General features: G+C 41.0%; 1 long non-coding RNA gene across 1 annotated transcript in view; it reads left to right on the top strand.

Moving 5' to 3' along the window:
* LOC146862419 (uncharacterized) overlaps positions 1-16,893 on the top strand; it is a 141,707-nt gene that overhangs the window by 111,460 nt on the left and 13,354 nt on the right. Inside the window, exon 2 of the long non-coding RNA XR_014978440.1 lies at positions 15,507-15,571. This is a non-coding gene — a long non-coding RNA (uncharacterized LOC146862419). The remainder of the gene's footprint in view (positions 1-15,506; positions 15,572-16,893) is intronic.

Raw genomic sequence — 16,893 nt, 5'->3', positions numbered from 1 at the left:
TTGGTAACTGTCTTAAATGGGTGGTGGAGCTTAGTACCAACAACACCCGAACCACTTATAGGCCTGCATATATTCAGCAGACAAACACACTCTGACAATTAACTTCACTAATAATCACATTTTCTTTAGCACTCTGAACAAAATCATACTGAAAACATACACAGAACATTTTCATTCATTTTTTATCTCTCACATATTTACAAAAATAGTCTTCTGAAAAAACGCTTCCCAACAAATTACATTTCATAACAACACCAAAATCCAAAGCCTACCAGTAACACACCAGTCTTCACTGATATTGAAATGTACCTTTCAGTATAAAAAATTAGACCACAAATTGTCCACATAGCATTTCTGCTTTTTGTTCCATCTCTGTTAAGTTAATAACACATGAATTTTCAACTCTTACCCCTTCCCCATTATTTTCACACTAAGCATAATTTAACTTACGTTCATAATTGGTATGCAGATTTCAAATGTCACAAACGCATGTAATTCTTTCCTTGTCAAACAGTACATGTAATGCACCGCTCTCATCAAGAACGGAACCAGTAATGGCACAATTTCCCTGTTACTCCACACATAAATACATGTAAAGAACAAATCAGAATAGTTCCTTGATTTTTTCAAATTGCAAAACTTCTGTCCATTGGTTATATAACACACTTTCTAGAACATTCTACGACACCTACAGGTTAAAAGTTCATCATTTTTTCAAACCTACCGATATTTTTTTACAACATTTTCTCCAACACTTAATGCACCGGCAGGTTAAAAGATCACCATTGTTTTAAGTTCGAACAGTGCCTTCCAAATGCATCTAGCAGGTGTGGTTGAACTGAGCAAATGTTATCCTATCATATGAACTCCACGTTCAAACTACTTTTTATTAACCAATGACAAAGATGCTTTTCGACAAACTAAAATGCACCCTACTTTTTAGTAAACAATGCTTTCATCACCCAATCAGTTATCCTTTTGTATGAGAAAAAAAAGTCGTTCCCCATCTTTAAACATGTCTCTTATTCTACGAACGGACTGCATGAGCTACAGACATCTATCCATATCTTCCAGCTATACCTTCAAAATGCTAGTGTGGATCGTAGGACATAGCTATGTTTTCTGGTTGAAGAGGTATGCAGAACAGAGACATCTTGACTTAGACCTAGGCTTACAAAATGTGGACATTAAATGGTTTGAACAAAGAGGATTGAAGTGGCACCAATTGCTCCCTTTGGTTAAAACCTGTTTGCATCTCCAACACCCTGACCTCATGATTGTGCACTGTGGGGGTAACGACCTAGGCACATTGACTGGGGTAGGGTTGGAAATGGTAATTGATGTTGCTTTTGCCTCAAACTGTCTTTGTATATTCCAAGATATGCCAAAGACAGAAGTGGAATTGGTCAAACCAATTTTGTCCTCAGATTGAAATATCGAGGAAGAATGTCAACAAAGCTGTCTCTGCATACCTCAGAGACCATAGAATGGGATCGATCTACAATAACAACATACGTTTTCATATGGCTGATATCTACAGAAGTGATGGAGTACACTTCACAGATCAGGGAAATCGAGTTTTTCGGAATAACCTGAAGCTGTGCATCCACACTTATATGTAGCTCCAACTCATAAACACAGAGGCTCTTTTTAGAGTTAGAGCCACCTTATATTCCCAATATCGGTTCGCAGAGTGACAGCTGCGATCCGGCTACCACAGTGACATCTGTGGACCGTCGAGCAGCCTCGCAGCGGGACACCTGCGGCCTGTGGTCTCGGCTCACACAAAGAGAGCTACGGGCCGTCGGCTCCCAAACGCAGAGCTGTGAGCCGACAGACTGCTAGTGTTTTATGGTTTAGGGTAGTGCAGTAGTGTTCGGGTACTATAGGGGGTTGAGCTGGGGGTAGATTTAGGGTTTACAGAAATGCAGTGGTTTCTCTGTAGTGTAGAGGATCGTGCTGCAGTTACTGTGTTAGGATTTAGGATGATGTAGTGGTGTTTCGGTAGTGTACGGGGTCGTGCTGGGAATAGCGTTTTACAGTTTAGGTTAGTGCAGTGGTGTTTGTGTAGTGTAGGAGATCGTGCTGGGGGTAGTGTTTTACAGTTTACGGCAGTGCAAAACTGTTTGCGTAGTGTAGGAGGTCGTGCTGGGAGTAGTATTTTAGGGTCTAGGGTAGTGTAGTGGTGTTTGGATACTATAGGGGCTGTGCTGGGGGTAGATTTAGGGTTTACGATAGTGCAGTGGTGTTTGGGTAGTATAGGGACTCATGCTGGGGGTAGATTTAGTGTTTAGGGTAGTGCAGTGGTGATTGTGTAGTGTAGGGGGTCATGCTGGGGGTAATGTTTTACAGTTTACGGCAGTGCAAAGGTGTTTGCGTAGTGTAGGAGGTCGTGCTGGGAGTAGTGTTTTAGGATAGTGCAGTAGTGTAGGAGGTCATGCTGGGAGTAGTTTTAGTGTTTAAGGTAGTGCAGTGGTGTTTTTGAGTATTGTAGGGGTTCATGCCGACGGACTGACTCACAGAGCTCCGAGCCGATGGACTGACTTCAAAACGCATAGCCATGACCTGGTGATGTGGGAAGAGGCAGCGCGAAATGGGTATCTCGCACAGATGACAGTGTTACCTCGCAGAAGTAAAACTACAGACCCAATCGCTTCTACAGGGAAAGATGCGAGCTGACGGACTAAGTCACAAAATGCCTGCCAACACTTCCTAATTTCAACAGTTCACAACCAATGTGCTCGTAACTCCTCAAACAATCAATCAGATATCAGAATTCTCAAATATCGATATCTGTAAAATGTAATATTTCTCAAACACTACTGAACGGATTTACACCATTTCAACAAAAGCGCGCTTTCTGGACCACGATCTTTCTCCCTGCCAAAGTTATAAGCAAATGAAGGGCTCCAGGAGGGGGACCGCGCAACCCCCCTCCCAACACGAGTGAACCCCCGACACTGCGGGGACCCCAGCGGGCACCCGCAGCCCCAGTGAGCCCCCGCTATTATTTTTTAAGAAATATCCCCGGGACCTAGCCCACCCCGGGTTCTCTTTAAAGTAAAACATGGGAGCCCGTGACCACAAAGCGAATTGCGCCGTTTTTTTTTGGGGGGGGTTTTAATTTTGGGGTCCTTCTGGGACCCCATGACTAGACCTAGTTCCTACTCTACCCCCTTCTCTTGTTTTCTATTTTTGTTTCTCTGTTTTCTAGCGACTCGCTTTTACCGAGCCACAAGATGGCTGCCAACACTTCCAGGTTTGGAGTGTTGGCAGCCAATCACAGTGAAGCTCGTGCACGGGACTTAGGCTCCGCCCAGATATCGAAACTTTTATTTTTCTAATTTCTCAGCAACTACTAAACTGATTTACACCATTTAAAAAAAAGGTCGCTTTCTGACTCACGCACTACCTTTCGGCCAAATTTGAGGTAATTCCGTTCAGCAGTTCAGGCTGCAGCTCGTCGCAAAATTTCCTATGGAAATTAACATGAGGAAAACGTGTTTTGGGACCCCCCTTTTTTCTCAGCCCCCCTTTGACGAATCACCCCCAAACATTCAGGATAGGAGCTGACCTAGATAGACTTTTTTTGGGAGAATTTCACAAAGATTTGTCAAACGGCGCCAAAGTTATTATTAACAAATCAAAAAAATGCTTTTCCTGTGGAAACTAGGTTGTAACTATAACTACCTATACATATGTACATGTATATACATATCTATCTATCTACCTATCTATCTATCTATCTATCTATCTATCTATCTATCTATCTATCTATCTATCTATCTATCTATCTATCTATCTATCTATCTATCTATCTATCTATCTATCTATCTATCTATCTATCTATCTATCTATCTATCTATCTATCTATCTATCTATCTATCTATCTATTCACTGAAAAAACCATAGGTTTCAGGGATGTTATAGTTAGTTGGACAGTTCACTCATACAAAACAATAGAAATTCCACCGTTATAGTTAGTTGAGCTAACTGCAACTCACGTCCCCGCAATGCACTGCTGATGACGTCACATATTACATCATTCATGACATGGTCAGTGACATCACTGATGACATCACTGATGACATCTCAAATGACATCACTGATGACATCATCCAGTGAATGTGTTTTCCCTTAAAATGTAAATATGTAGTATATAAATACCAAGCTGTATTGAAGAATGAGTGGATGTATAAGTGTCTGGATGGAGGATTTAGTAGGTGTGTGAGTGATTAAATGTGTCTTACTGAATACATGGGTTAGTGACTAAACTGTGTGAATGTCTGTATCAGTCTGTCTGTTGTTGTATAACCTGCTGCTTCAGTCGGTCAGTAGCTCCACGGGTGTCTATATGGGTTATTGATTAGTGATGTCATCAGTGATGTCATTTGAGATGTCATCAGTGATGTCATCAGTGATGTCACTGACCATGTCATGAATTATGTAATATGTGACTCGTGCATTGCGGGGGCACGAGTTATAGATAGCTCAACTAACTATAACAACAGAATTTCTATGGTTTTGTATGAGTGAAATGTCCAACTAACTATAACGTCCATGAAACCTATGTTTTTTTCTGTGAATTTCAAAGGTTTTTCAACTGCTAATTTGCAACTATAACATACCTGAAACCTATGTTTTTTTCTGTGAATTTCACAGGTTTTTTAAATGCTAATTTCTAATTATTTTCTTCTTTAAACCTATAGGTTTTCTTTGATTTTAAATTATCACTTCATTGTCAACCTAGTGAAAAAAGCCAATATCCCCCAGTTTTCCAGCAATAGCTTACACCAAAAAAATTAATCACAAATGAAAATAACAACTAACGGTAATAATATACAGAGTAGGCATCCCTGTGCAAAAATTAACACAAAAGCACCAGTTCCCGATATTTTAAACGAGCAGCCAAATCTGGACCGCGATCCAAAAACAGGGAATAAGCCACGTTTGCAGTAGGTATCTAACATCTGCATTTTACTGGTGTAAACCAGGACGACTACCTCCAGTGTGAAAGGGATTGCAGCCCAAAATCACATCTGAAGCGCAACATATGTCATAGAGTTACTGATCACGCAGCTCAAACACCCATGAAGGCCACAACACTCACTGCCACCAGCCTCAGGACGTCCCCCCGGATGACCCCCCTCCCTACTACCACCGTGGCAGCGCAGAACAGGACAGCGGACATTCCAAAAACTGCATGGTCCCTCAGCCACACAATACTTGAATGTTGGCAGATATGGCAAGCAAATATGTGTGAAGGACGCAACTCATCCATCAATAATAATAATGCACACAATACCAAGTGTAGCAGTGATGTGCTAGACAGACCTCACTATATAGATCATAAACCTCTCCATCTGTACATATACTGATGGTGCTTGTAGTGTTGTTCACAATAGACGCAACCATGTTACCTCAGGCAGTGGGGTAGATCTTGGACATGTAGCTGTGTTGTCCTCCCCTGGAAGCAGAAGCGCAGTGGGCTGGTCCAACGTACGCCACTCCAGCGTAGGAGTGTGAATAAATAAGCCGGGGCTCTGGGCGTGGTTCACATGTGAACTGTGAAGACCAACGAGTCTGCCAGAGTGGCGGGCCTCCCCCTCGCATGTGGCTGCCGTCATGACCGCGGGTCTCCTCGACACAGGCCCCCTGCAAACCCCGCGGCACAGCACCGCAGACTTATGTCTGTATAGACTACTGCCTTCAATCTACACTGCAGACAGCAGGCATCACAATTCAGATGGAGTAGCGATTGCAGGTGACGCAGTCCAGTACGCAAGATACATTGCTCCCAGTGCAGTCCTCTCAGACCACGCATCATTGCAGGGTGTGCACACGCTGAGTGCTTCAGGTGCCACTAACTCCGTGCACCATAGTTCATCGCCACGTGGCCTTATTGAGGCAGAATTCAACAGAGAAAAGACATTGCTCCTAGTGCGGCCCCCCGGACCACGCATCATCGCAGGGTACGTACACGCTGAGCGCCAAAAGTACTACTAACTCAGTGCACCGTAGGTCATCACCACGGGGCCTTATTGAGGCAGAATTCAATAGACAAAAGACATTGGTCCAAGTGCTGCCCTCCCCAACCACGCATCATCGAAGGGTACGTACAATCTGAGCGCCAAAGGTACTACTAACTCAGTGCACCATAAGTCATCGCCACGTGGCCTTATTGAGGCAGAATTCAATAGACAAAAGACATTGATCCGAGAGCGGCACAACCTGACCACGCATCATCACAGGGTACGTACACGCTGAGCGCCAAAGGTAGTACTAACTCAGTGCACCATAAGTCATCGCAAGGAAGAGTGAACAGTTTTATGTCAGCAGTGAGGCATACTATCAGTCGAAAGTCACCCAAAAATACTTATAATATAAAAAGAACAGAAAAATTGAAGTACATTAATGATTACAATCCGGTGATTTTGAAGATGTGGAATGCAGATATGGACATACAATATGTTGCAGATAACTCAATTGCTGTTTCTCGCTATGTCACATCATATATTACCAAGTCTGAGAAGACAGAATTGAAAGAAATGTGGGAAGAAATTTCACAGCAGAAGACACTTAGCAAGAAATTGTACAGCTTCAGCTTGAAGATGCTTTCACATCGAGAAATTAGATCGTATGAATGTTCAGATCGATTGACATCTGCAAGTTTATATTCAAAGTCAAAAGGAATCATCTGCATAAGTCTAGGTCTTGCTGCAACACGAAATCATGTTCTGAAATTTGTACAAGAAATCGAATACTTGGCACTGAATGAACCGGAAAGTACAGATATTCTGGAAACAAATATGTTGGATACGTAGTATCCAAATAGAAGTCCACACCTGTCTATATGAAATACTGCAACATTATAGTTTAAAAAAAATGTTACCGAAAATATAAATGAAGGAAAAAACGCTGTAATTGGATCTGAAGGATGTTTTTTAAAGCATGCCAAAGGAAATCTGATTAATCACAGGAAACTAAGCTGCGATACTCCAGATAAAAGAGTTTTTCTATTTAGCTCTTCTACAACTCTTCAAACCTTGGCGGACTGAAATGGAATTACTTGGGGATTGTGACTGCTAGGAAGATTCTTTCAATGCATGTAAAGATAGCATTGAATGTACAATTTTTCCAAATTATCTCCAAATGTTGAACGAAGAAATTAATCAAGAAAGTAGTATTGCAGCTCAAATAGCTAGAGATAGTTCTCAAGATAGTCAGAGAATTTCCTGCTTATCTGTTTGTGGAAGCTCGTTTTAAGATACGTACTGTACAATGTATTTGTAAATATTGTTACAATAAATTAGAACAAAACAAAATGCCAGCTAGAGCTGTCAATAATGACTTAGAATTAGTTGCTATACCTCCTTAACTTACAGATTTACATTCATATAAGGCCATCCTTATGCAATCTGTGCACCCTTTACAGGCTATAATTCATATGCAGCCTAAAACAGGTAAGCTGCCTTCAACAGATCTATAAAGAGGTTTAAAAGGAAGAGTTGTGTATTTACCTTTAGATTTTAAGAAAAATGTTGAAACTGTTAGTGTAGAAAGAGACGATACTGAACCTGTAGTCATTCTTGTTAATGGTGTACCCACAAAGAGTCAGAAAATATGGCAAGAGTTAGTACATGTCACGAAAGTCCAAAAGGCTACATTATATCTGGTGCAAACCAATATTTACTATAAAATTGTAAATGTAGAAGGAGAAGAAATGACTTTAGAAGATGAAACACATATTTCAAATGGACAATTCAAGGAAAGAAGAAATTTATGAACATTATACTATACATCCTTTACATTCAAAAGAACTGATAGGACATACTATTGAATTGTTCCAGATGAAAAAAGCAAAACAAACTCCCATGAGTGTGTGGGAAACAAGTTTGGAAGCTCATTGTTTTCCACAGCTCTTCCCTACTGAAAAAGGTAGACGATATGATGAACGACCAGTTCACATTCTAGCTTCATAATACCATACTTTACAACTGTACTCAGAGCAACCAAGATTTCCTCAGTGTATTCCATAAATGTTTCATCTTTTGTTCCATACACCTACACTGCGGTCAGTAGAGCTCACAATTTAAATTGAAACATGATTTATTTATTAGAGAGAATTGTACTGTATGTCCTCGAACTTTGTCAAGAGGAAGTGACTAAAAACATTCCTCGATGTCTGTGCTGACTACTGCCTTCGATGTACACTAGCGATAGCAGGTCTCACAATTCACATCGAGTTGCTATTCTGTGGCTCACCCGCACCATGCATCATCGCTGGCTGCGCAGACGTTAAATGCTTCTGATGCCCCTATCTTAGTGCAGCGCAACTCATGCACCCTTTCTGATACAATATTTTGTGTATAATTTCACATTTGCTGTCCTACCTCAGTGTATTACAAGTCATGAACCCTTTATGATAGAATCTTTTCTGTATGATTTCATATCTGGTACCCGTACCTTAGTGCAGCACAAATCATTGACCCTTTATGATTGAATCTCTGTGTCTGATCCAATGATTACTGTTGTACTTGTTGCCAGCACCAACCATTACTGGAGGGTTGGCTTACAATCACCCCACATGCATCCACCACAGACGTCACTGGACATGTGACCCTGGTAATAAAAAGGAGTCGAGCACACGTGCCCGTACCCAGTTCCACTATCTATCTGTGTCAGTGTGTTCATTATGTATGCAACATGCTGCCCCTAGGCACTACCACATTACATAGTGCTCTGGACAGCGTAGGCAACCATCTTACCTTTGACAGTGGGGAAAAACTTTAGTTATGTAACTTTGTCTCCGTCATTGTAGAAGTACGTATATAGAGACTGCATCATTAGAGTACTGCAAGCAGAGTGTATAGTGAATTTATAAGTGCATGAGGATCATCGCAGTGATTGTATAAGTACATATGTTGGCACAGCCGAACTGCGACAACAAGCTTGTCTCTAATTGGCTGCCCTCCATGTGCCAGAAACTTTAACTTTCCATGGCCCTGTATTGCTACAGCTGCAACACTCCAATGAATGTGCAATAAACATTCATATCCACTCAGATGTCTCATGTCCACCATCTTTCTTGTGTGGAACTATGGATGAATATAGGGTCAGTAATTCCCCGTACCTTCCATGTTGGCCATATTGTTGGACTTGGCTCACAGAGTGACACTTTGGCTTTTGCAACCCGGGTGACGGTAGCACTCCAACATGGACACCCGTCACTCCCTCATAGCTGCAATACACCCACACCACACCCATAAAGCACAGGCGTCACAGGACACGTGACCCTACTAATAAAAAAGACCAGGCGCACGTGCTCTACGCCATTTTCGAGTTGCTCGCAACGTATGCACTGCAGCTGGCACAGTCACACCGCCACGGTGATGGCCCGTCCCGGTGGTCCGGACACTTGATGTTTTGTGTGCTCTGCTGCACCGCAGTGTAGGCCTGAGCCCAACTCACTTCTCACTGAGTTAGTAGCACCGCAAGCACTGAGCGGGTGTACAATCTGCGATGATGATAGGTGCACTAGTATGTCCTCTGCCATCGCGATATCAAGACTCAGTAACAAATGTGAGACCTATTAGCTTGAACTGAGCTGCATGATTTGGAGGGTGCCGTTACCGCAAAAAGGTGAGCAGTGAGGCCTTGGTGCGCAGCGTCGGGCAGATACCTCTGGGCGGAGGGAGTGGATAGGTTACAGCAGCCTGAATGCAGAAAGACGGCAGAGCGATCTAGGCATACGCACTCGTATATACTCTGCCACAGCGTCAGATTGGTAAGGCGGGCACTGGTGCAATGCCCGAGGAGCCTGTGCCGAGTTCCAACTGTGGGCTGCTTTTTGGAGCAGTCTGGGGGTCCGATTTGGGCGATGCCGCTGTTGTTTGGATACAGCCAGCGGCCCAGTGGGTCTCTGAATGGCCTCTCTGGAGGCAGATGGGCGTCATTACCTCATGTATAGCAACAGGCAGAGGTGTCACTTTCTTTCTCTCGCAGGGCCACCCATTAATGTATGCATATCTAGCAGAGTAAAGACTAGCCTGTAGGGTAGTATACACTGTGCACAGTACTGCGGGTTACTAAAGAACCCTATTAGTATAATTATTTTTTAGAACAAAATCATAAACTGATTGAGCCAATAAAGTGTTTATATGTATGTTTGCATTTTATGTCCAATTACACATAACGTATATTCAAACCAACAGGGAAAATAATCATGCCACTATACAATCTTTGGCTAAATAAACATATCAACAAAATGCTACATCATAATCATTGCACATAGAAAATGTGCATGAACATTTTTACGAGAGCCCGATGCATTTCGGGACTGGCATGTACCTTCTTCAGGGGAGACCTGTGAACAAAAATATCTACATTACAAACCAGTTTATGCAGTAGTTTCTTGAATACTTTTCTAGTTCACTTTACTGTCCAGGCAGCAGCACCCACAGATTAAAAATGTCTTTTGACTCTATAACCAACATTACAGAAAACAGAGCGACTACTAAAGTGTATATATACATCTGATGAAGCTAGCGAAATCTATGCTCTAAAACAGGAAGTCAAAACTACTGATACCCACGGTGGGACCATCACACAGCAACTTCGACAATTGGAATTTATAACAAGAAGACAATTAAATCAAAAATTACACGCTTCAACATTAGTTCAATACCATAAAGCCAAATGGATACCGAGGGGTCTTCGATTAGCCATTAAACCCCTGCTTTTCCGTTTTCATCTCAATTCTACTTTTATGGACAAATGGTACGCCATACTTAAGAAATGTTTCCTTGACCTCATCCTGTTGATTATTGAAGAACTATCCAAAACTATCAAAGATCTAGAAGAAGAAATTCACACTCTCAAAAGTGAACTACAGATACTCATGGAATCTAATGCTTGGAAACTTCAACTGGAAGTACTGAACCAAAAACTTGAGAAATACGAAAAAGAACTGCAGGAGGGTAAACTTCGTAAATATAACAGGGACACCGTAGACTACAAATTAAATGAAGTTTACACCTGGGCAAATATATATACTAGAAAATGATTTGATAACCGGAAAACACCTACATCATCTGATGACAGTTTAGTCTCTGACAAAGAAACTACCTTGAATAGAATGCCTGCACATCAAATAGCGCAGTCTCAGGTAGCAGGCCCATCCACCTCCTCAGATGCAACTTCACAAAATGCATCCGCTGTGTCTTTTTTGTCACAGAGCCCAGACCAAGGGCGTCCGCCAGCCCTTCCAGACCAAACCATGATACCTCATCACGAAAAACACGGAGAGGACAGAGAAAAAAGCGGCAAATCACTCCGCAGTGGCAAAACAGTGATTTAGTTATGAACATCACTACTAAGTCACTAAACCCACAAGAAATTGCCGTATTGGGCCGTGAAATGTCATTTGCACCTACTGAAACCACAACTTCTCTACAAGTACAGGCAGAATTCTTCAAATTCATGCATTTACTAAGATTAAGACATTTCTTCACCAATGTCATACCACCGGAACAACAAATATCAGTACCACCCGTATCCATCTTCAAGCCCAAAAGTATATTCATACCTCCTGTCTCCCATAAGACACTGGATACTTTTGAAGCTGTGGTCAACAAGGATATTCAAAAGTTGTCATTTCAATCCAAAAAATGTGACAATCTAACCAAATATGAGAGGAACATCATAAAATCTTTTGCCAACGACACTACCATCACCATGCAACCCACAGACAAAGGGGGTGCCATCGTAGTAATGGACACCGAATATTATCACTCGAAAGTATTTGCACATGTTGCAGATACCAACACTTACATGAAACTTACCTATGACCCCACTAGTCAACTTCAGGATATGCTTACTAAACTTCTTGCAGAGGCACGTGAAAAGGATTGGATCAATGAACCAACATAACTTTTTCTTACAACCAATAACCCACGCAGACCAAAACTTTACATGATTCCAAAAATGCATAAAGATCCGCGTAATCCACCTTTTCGCCCTATGGTCTCCGGCTGTGGGTCTATCTTTGACCCAGTCGGTATATTTTTGGATTTCTACCTGCAAAGGTTCGTTCAACATTGGAGTACGTATCTCAAAGACACCACACATTTCCTTCAAAAACTGAGAGATCTGGAAATTGACCAACATACAACCATTTTACTATGTACTATTGATGTAACTGCCTTATATACTTCAATACCTCATGCAGCAGGCCTGGAAGCCACAGAATGGGCACTTCTACAGACTCCATAGACATGGAAAAGGTTTTCATTCTTCAACTTCTAAAATTCTGCCTCAACAACAGCTACTTCGAATGGCAACAACAATTTTATGTTCAACTCACAGGCACCTCTATGGGTTTTCGGGAGCTCCCTCGTATGCTAATATTTTTATGTCGCAGTATGAATACGAGAACATCATGTCAAATGCCTCATGGTGGCAAAAAATCTCATTATATTGTCGTTACATTGACGATATTTTTCTACTTTGGAATGACACTGAACAATCTCTTATATCTATGATTGATGCTTTCAACAACATTAATCCACACATACACTTAACCTACAATATTCAAAAGGAAACCATCCATTTTCTTGATGTACAGATCTCTAAAACACTTTTTAATCAGTTTGAGACAGCAGTTTACAACAAACCCACCGACCGCAATAGTTTTTTGGCATATTCAAGTTTCCACACAAGAAGTTTAATAAAAAACCTACCATTCTCTCAATTTATTCGGATCCGCAGGATTTGTTCAGATTCCCAAACCTGCACTATTAATCTACAAGAATTCCAACAACGACTCCAATCACGGGGTTATCATGATGTGGTGATACAGGATTGTCTCGATAAAGCACTAGTCAAACCACGCACTAAACTACTTAAAAAACAACCACGTCAAACTGACCAAAGATCTGTCTTCGTATCAAGTTTTTCTACCGCATCCCAATCTATTAAAAAAATCATCAATGCTCAATGGGAACCACTGCAAAATGAAAATGACTTCAATAGTTTATTCCAAGCTAAACCCCTTTTCGCCTACACTAAGGGGAAAAATCTCCAATCCTTATTAGCATCACCAAACCCAAGTTTTGAAACCTGAGGATTATCTTGGTACCAAAAAATGTACAAATTGCATACATTGCAATAATGTTATAACTGGCAACACTTTAACTCACCCTGTATCAGGTTCTAAAATCAGGTTAAAACACACTAGTGATTGCAATTCATCTCATGTGATTTACTATATTAAATGCCCCTGTGGGAAAGCCTACGTGGGCAAAACGAACGTAAACTTAAAATCAGAATAACTTAACATAAAAGTAAAATTAGAAATAAAAATACCACATCAAGCATAACTACCCATTGGGATGAAGCTGAACATATAATATCCCAATTGCGTTTCCAAGTTATTGAAAAAGTCAATGTACGACCAGGTATGGATATTACCAAAACTTTGCTTCAAAGAGAATTGTTTTGGATACAAAAACTTAAAACAATGTCCCCTACTAGGCTTAATGACCGGTTTGACATGAGCTGTTTTTTGTGATGTTCTTTACACGTATACTGAGATGTAACGCATGGTAATAAGTCACTAAATAATTTTTGCTGTTGGTGATGGTTATCACTCACATTCACATCTTCCTTTCCGTAACAGATCTTGTTCATTTTTATCCCTCAAGCACCATTATAGCCCTATCTTACTCTCTAGTCTTCCATTCCCTGACCATTTATCCCTTATGCGTATATTTTTTCTCCGTCTTGGATTAGCCCATTATCTTGTCATTTCCTTTCATTATCTTTTTCATTCAGGGTTCCATATTTTCTACCTGCTGGCTCTTTATTCTGATTCATTACTCCACCGTGAAACTTTACTTTCGTTCCCTTTCTCTCTTAAAGATGGCCACCGTAGTTTTTTCCTCTTAGTCCTGTTTCTATTTTTTTTCCTTAACGCGCGTATTTTAGTGTCGGTCCATTCCAGTTCCGCATTACAACTACTGCTACTAGACCCGCATTGACGTTCAGCTTGAGCATTTTCAAACCGGTAAGCATCTTTTCTCTATTCGGTTTTACGAATTCAAAAAGGTCTACCGCTGGCTTACCATCGCTTTATTTCTTGTACTTTCAATAGACTGACATCACGGCCACCACCTCTTCTTGTATATTTCCTCACTTGGCTCAGTGCAACATACGCCCTTAGGGGTAAGTTTATAATTTTCACGATACACGGTAAAGTCTGACTTTAAATTGTCAGTTTGTTCGACAGGTTCATGCATATCTCTGTGTTAACTCCATACAGCCCGTTTTTTTCAGCTTGCGTCGCATTTAATAGTCCACCGTTATGAAACTACTATTTTTTACTCAAGGTGAGCTCACCTCCATTTATATTCACATTAGAACCTTCACTCACCATTCCGCCTTTTCTATTTTCACTCTCTTATCTAGTTACTTTGCAAGCTTTGGGTAGATATCTTCACATTAAACCTAGTATCAGTTCACTAATGAATACATGTTGCGACTTAAATGGTTACTCATTGTATTCTGCATATTTCTCTCGTATCTCTTCTTCTATCTGGTTTTCACTAACAGCACTATTAATCATTAGCACGTTTTAGACATCTTATATACCATGCTAACACATATTGGTGTTTACAACCCTTCAGAGTTTGACTCAACGCCAATATACTTAACACATTATGCTGATATGCAATGGTCTCCACATGTGGCGTATTCAAGAAACTACTGTATAAACTGGTTTGTAATGTAGATATTTTTGTTCACAGGTCTCCCCTGAAGAAGGGATGTGCCAGTCCTGAAATGCATCGGGCTCTCTTAAAAATGTTCATGCACATTTTCTATATGCAATGATTATGATGTAGCATTTTGTTGATATGTTTATTTAGCCAAAGATTGTATAGTGGCATGATTATTTTCCCTGTAGGTTTGAATATACTTTATGTGTAATTGGACATAAAATGCAAACATTCATATAAACACTTTATTGGCTCAATCAGTTTATGATTTTGTTCTAAAAAAGCTATTATACTAATAGGGTTCTTTAGTAACCCACAGTACTGTGCACAGTGTATACTACCCTACAGGCTAGTCTTTTCTCTGTTTATTCCCATATGCTTGACCAGACAGCAAGCATAACACTGTAGCACCTTATCAAATTTATTTTTTCAAACTTGTACATAGGATTAATAGGAGTGCGCCCCCCCCCTACTTTTCTAGTGCATATCTAGCAGGGCAGGGGGCCTGAGCAGAAGTGGCCTCACTTGTTTTTAAGTCACCAGTGTAAACAAATCCGTGCATTTTTTGCATCTCCACCACTCCCCCTTTTTTAAATAAAATTTCGCCAAAGCAATGTTTTGAGGAAAGGCAATCTGCAAATGTGGGCCATTTTTCTTTTTAGCGTGCCCGGGCCGATTTTGAATCCTAATCCAACCCTGCTCTGCCATTACTAATTCTGTACTATCTTTCAGATGTGGGAGCTTGAGAGTTCCAGTAGGTCGCGGCACGTGGTTGGAGACAGACGGGTGGCGTAAAAGTAAGCTGTGACGGTTTTGTACACAGTGGGGGCACTCAGTGTCCCTCCTCATCTCTTTCTTTCTCTCCCTCACACTCTTTCTATCTCGCTCTTCCTCTTACACTGTTTGTCTCTTTCTCTCTCTCTCTCTTCCTCTCTCTCTGTTTCTTTCTCTCTCTCTCTCACTCTTCCTCTGTTTCTCTGTTCCTCTGTTCCTCTTTAGCACACTCTTTCTCTCTCTCTTCCACTCTCTCACTGTTTCTCTCTCTTCATCTTTCTCTCTGTCTTCTTCTCACTTTCTTTTTTTCTCTCTCTTTCTCTCACTCTCACTGTTTCTCTCTTTCTCTCTGTCTTCTGCTCACTCTTTCTTTCTTTCTCTCTCTCTTCCTCTCTCCTTTGGTGGACGCATGACGCACAATCTTATCTTGCTTTCTATCTAACAGAGTGTGAATCACAAATCAACGTTCACCTGGTGCAGTTCAGAACACAAAATCTCCCTCTACTTCCACGGACAGGATGATTTCACAGTCACACGCACATACACACATCACACGCTGGTGGGGCCCATAACACCAACATTCAATCTCATCAAGCTATCCGTGCCTACAGAGGGATTTTCAAATTATCCCGAACTACAGTTTCTGACTTGGATAGAGGAAACCACATCTTTTAATTACCCTAACATTTCCTCCATCCGGAGGTTGACTGGATCATTTAGTTGTTTTAGAATTTGATGAAAACCCCTTTAACTCTCATATTAATCAATAAACATTACAAGAAAATAACCACCCGACACAGTTCTTCAAACAATGATTTTTCTTTATCTAATTAAATTTGCAGGTTAAATCCTAACAATGCAATATTATCTTTTGTCATAATTACCTATTCTGGCTAATTGTCGTTCTCTAAGTCAGAAACTGGTCCTCAGAAATTCATCAGAGTCCTATCGTCCCGTCCTCTGCTGTCAGCATGGAGTGCCGCATAGAGTAGCATCGATCAGGGTGCGTCTCAAGCTCTTTGGGTGGTAACCTAATTTCCCTCTCTGGACTACTAATATTTATACTAAAATTTACATATTACAGTATCATTTTCTTTATTTTCAGGCCTCTGATTGGCTGAATTCAGCCTTGTCCCAATACTTTAAGAAACATTCGGAAAAGTTCACATACGGATGATGTATAAACTAAGCGCATGGGAAAAGCTGTTCCCAGGTCAGGAAAGTAACAGTCTATTGTGAATAGGTGGCTTTTGGTTCCCAGATGGCAACATTTCATCCGTGTTCAGGGACATTGGCATCTCACCCAGAGTATTCTTCATGGTCCTGGTTCATTAGTTCATGGTGA

The sequence above is a fragment of the Triturus cristatus genome, chromosome 2_2 (genome assembly GCF_964204655.1).
Source record: "Triturus cristatus chromosome 2_2, aTriCri1.1, whole genome shotgun sequence".
NCBI classification, from domain to species: Eukaryota; Metazoa; Chordata; class Amphibia; order Caudata; family Salamandridae; genus Triturus; species Triturus cristatus.
The sequence above is the reverse complement of the archived record's forward strand: the minus strand, read 5'-3'. Positions and strand labels throughout refer to the sequence as shown.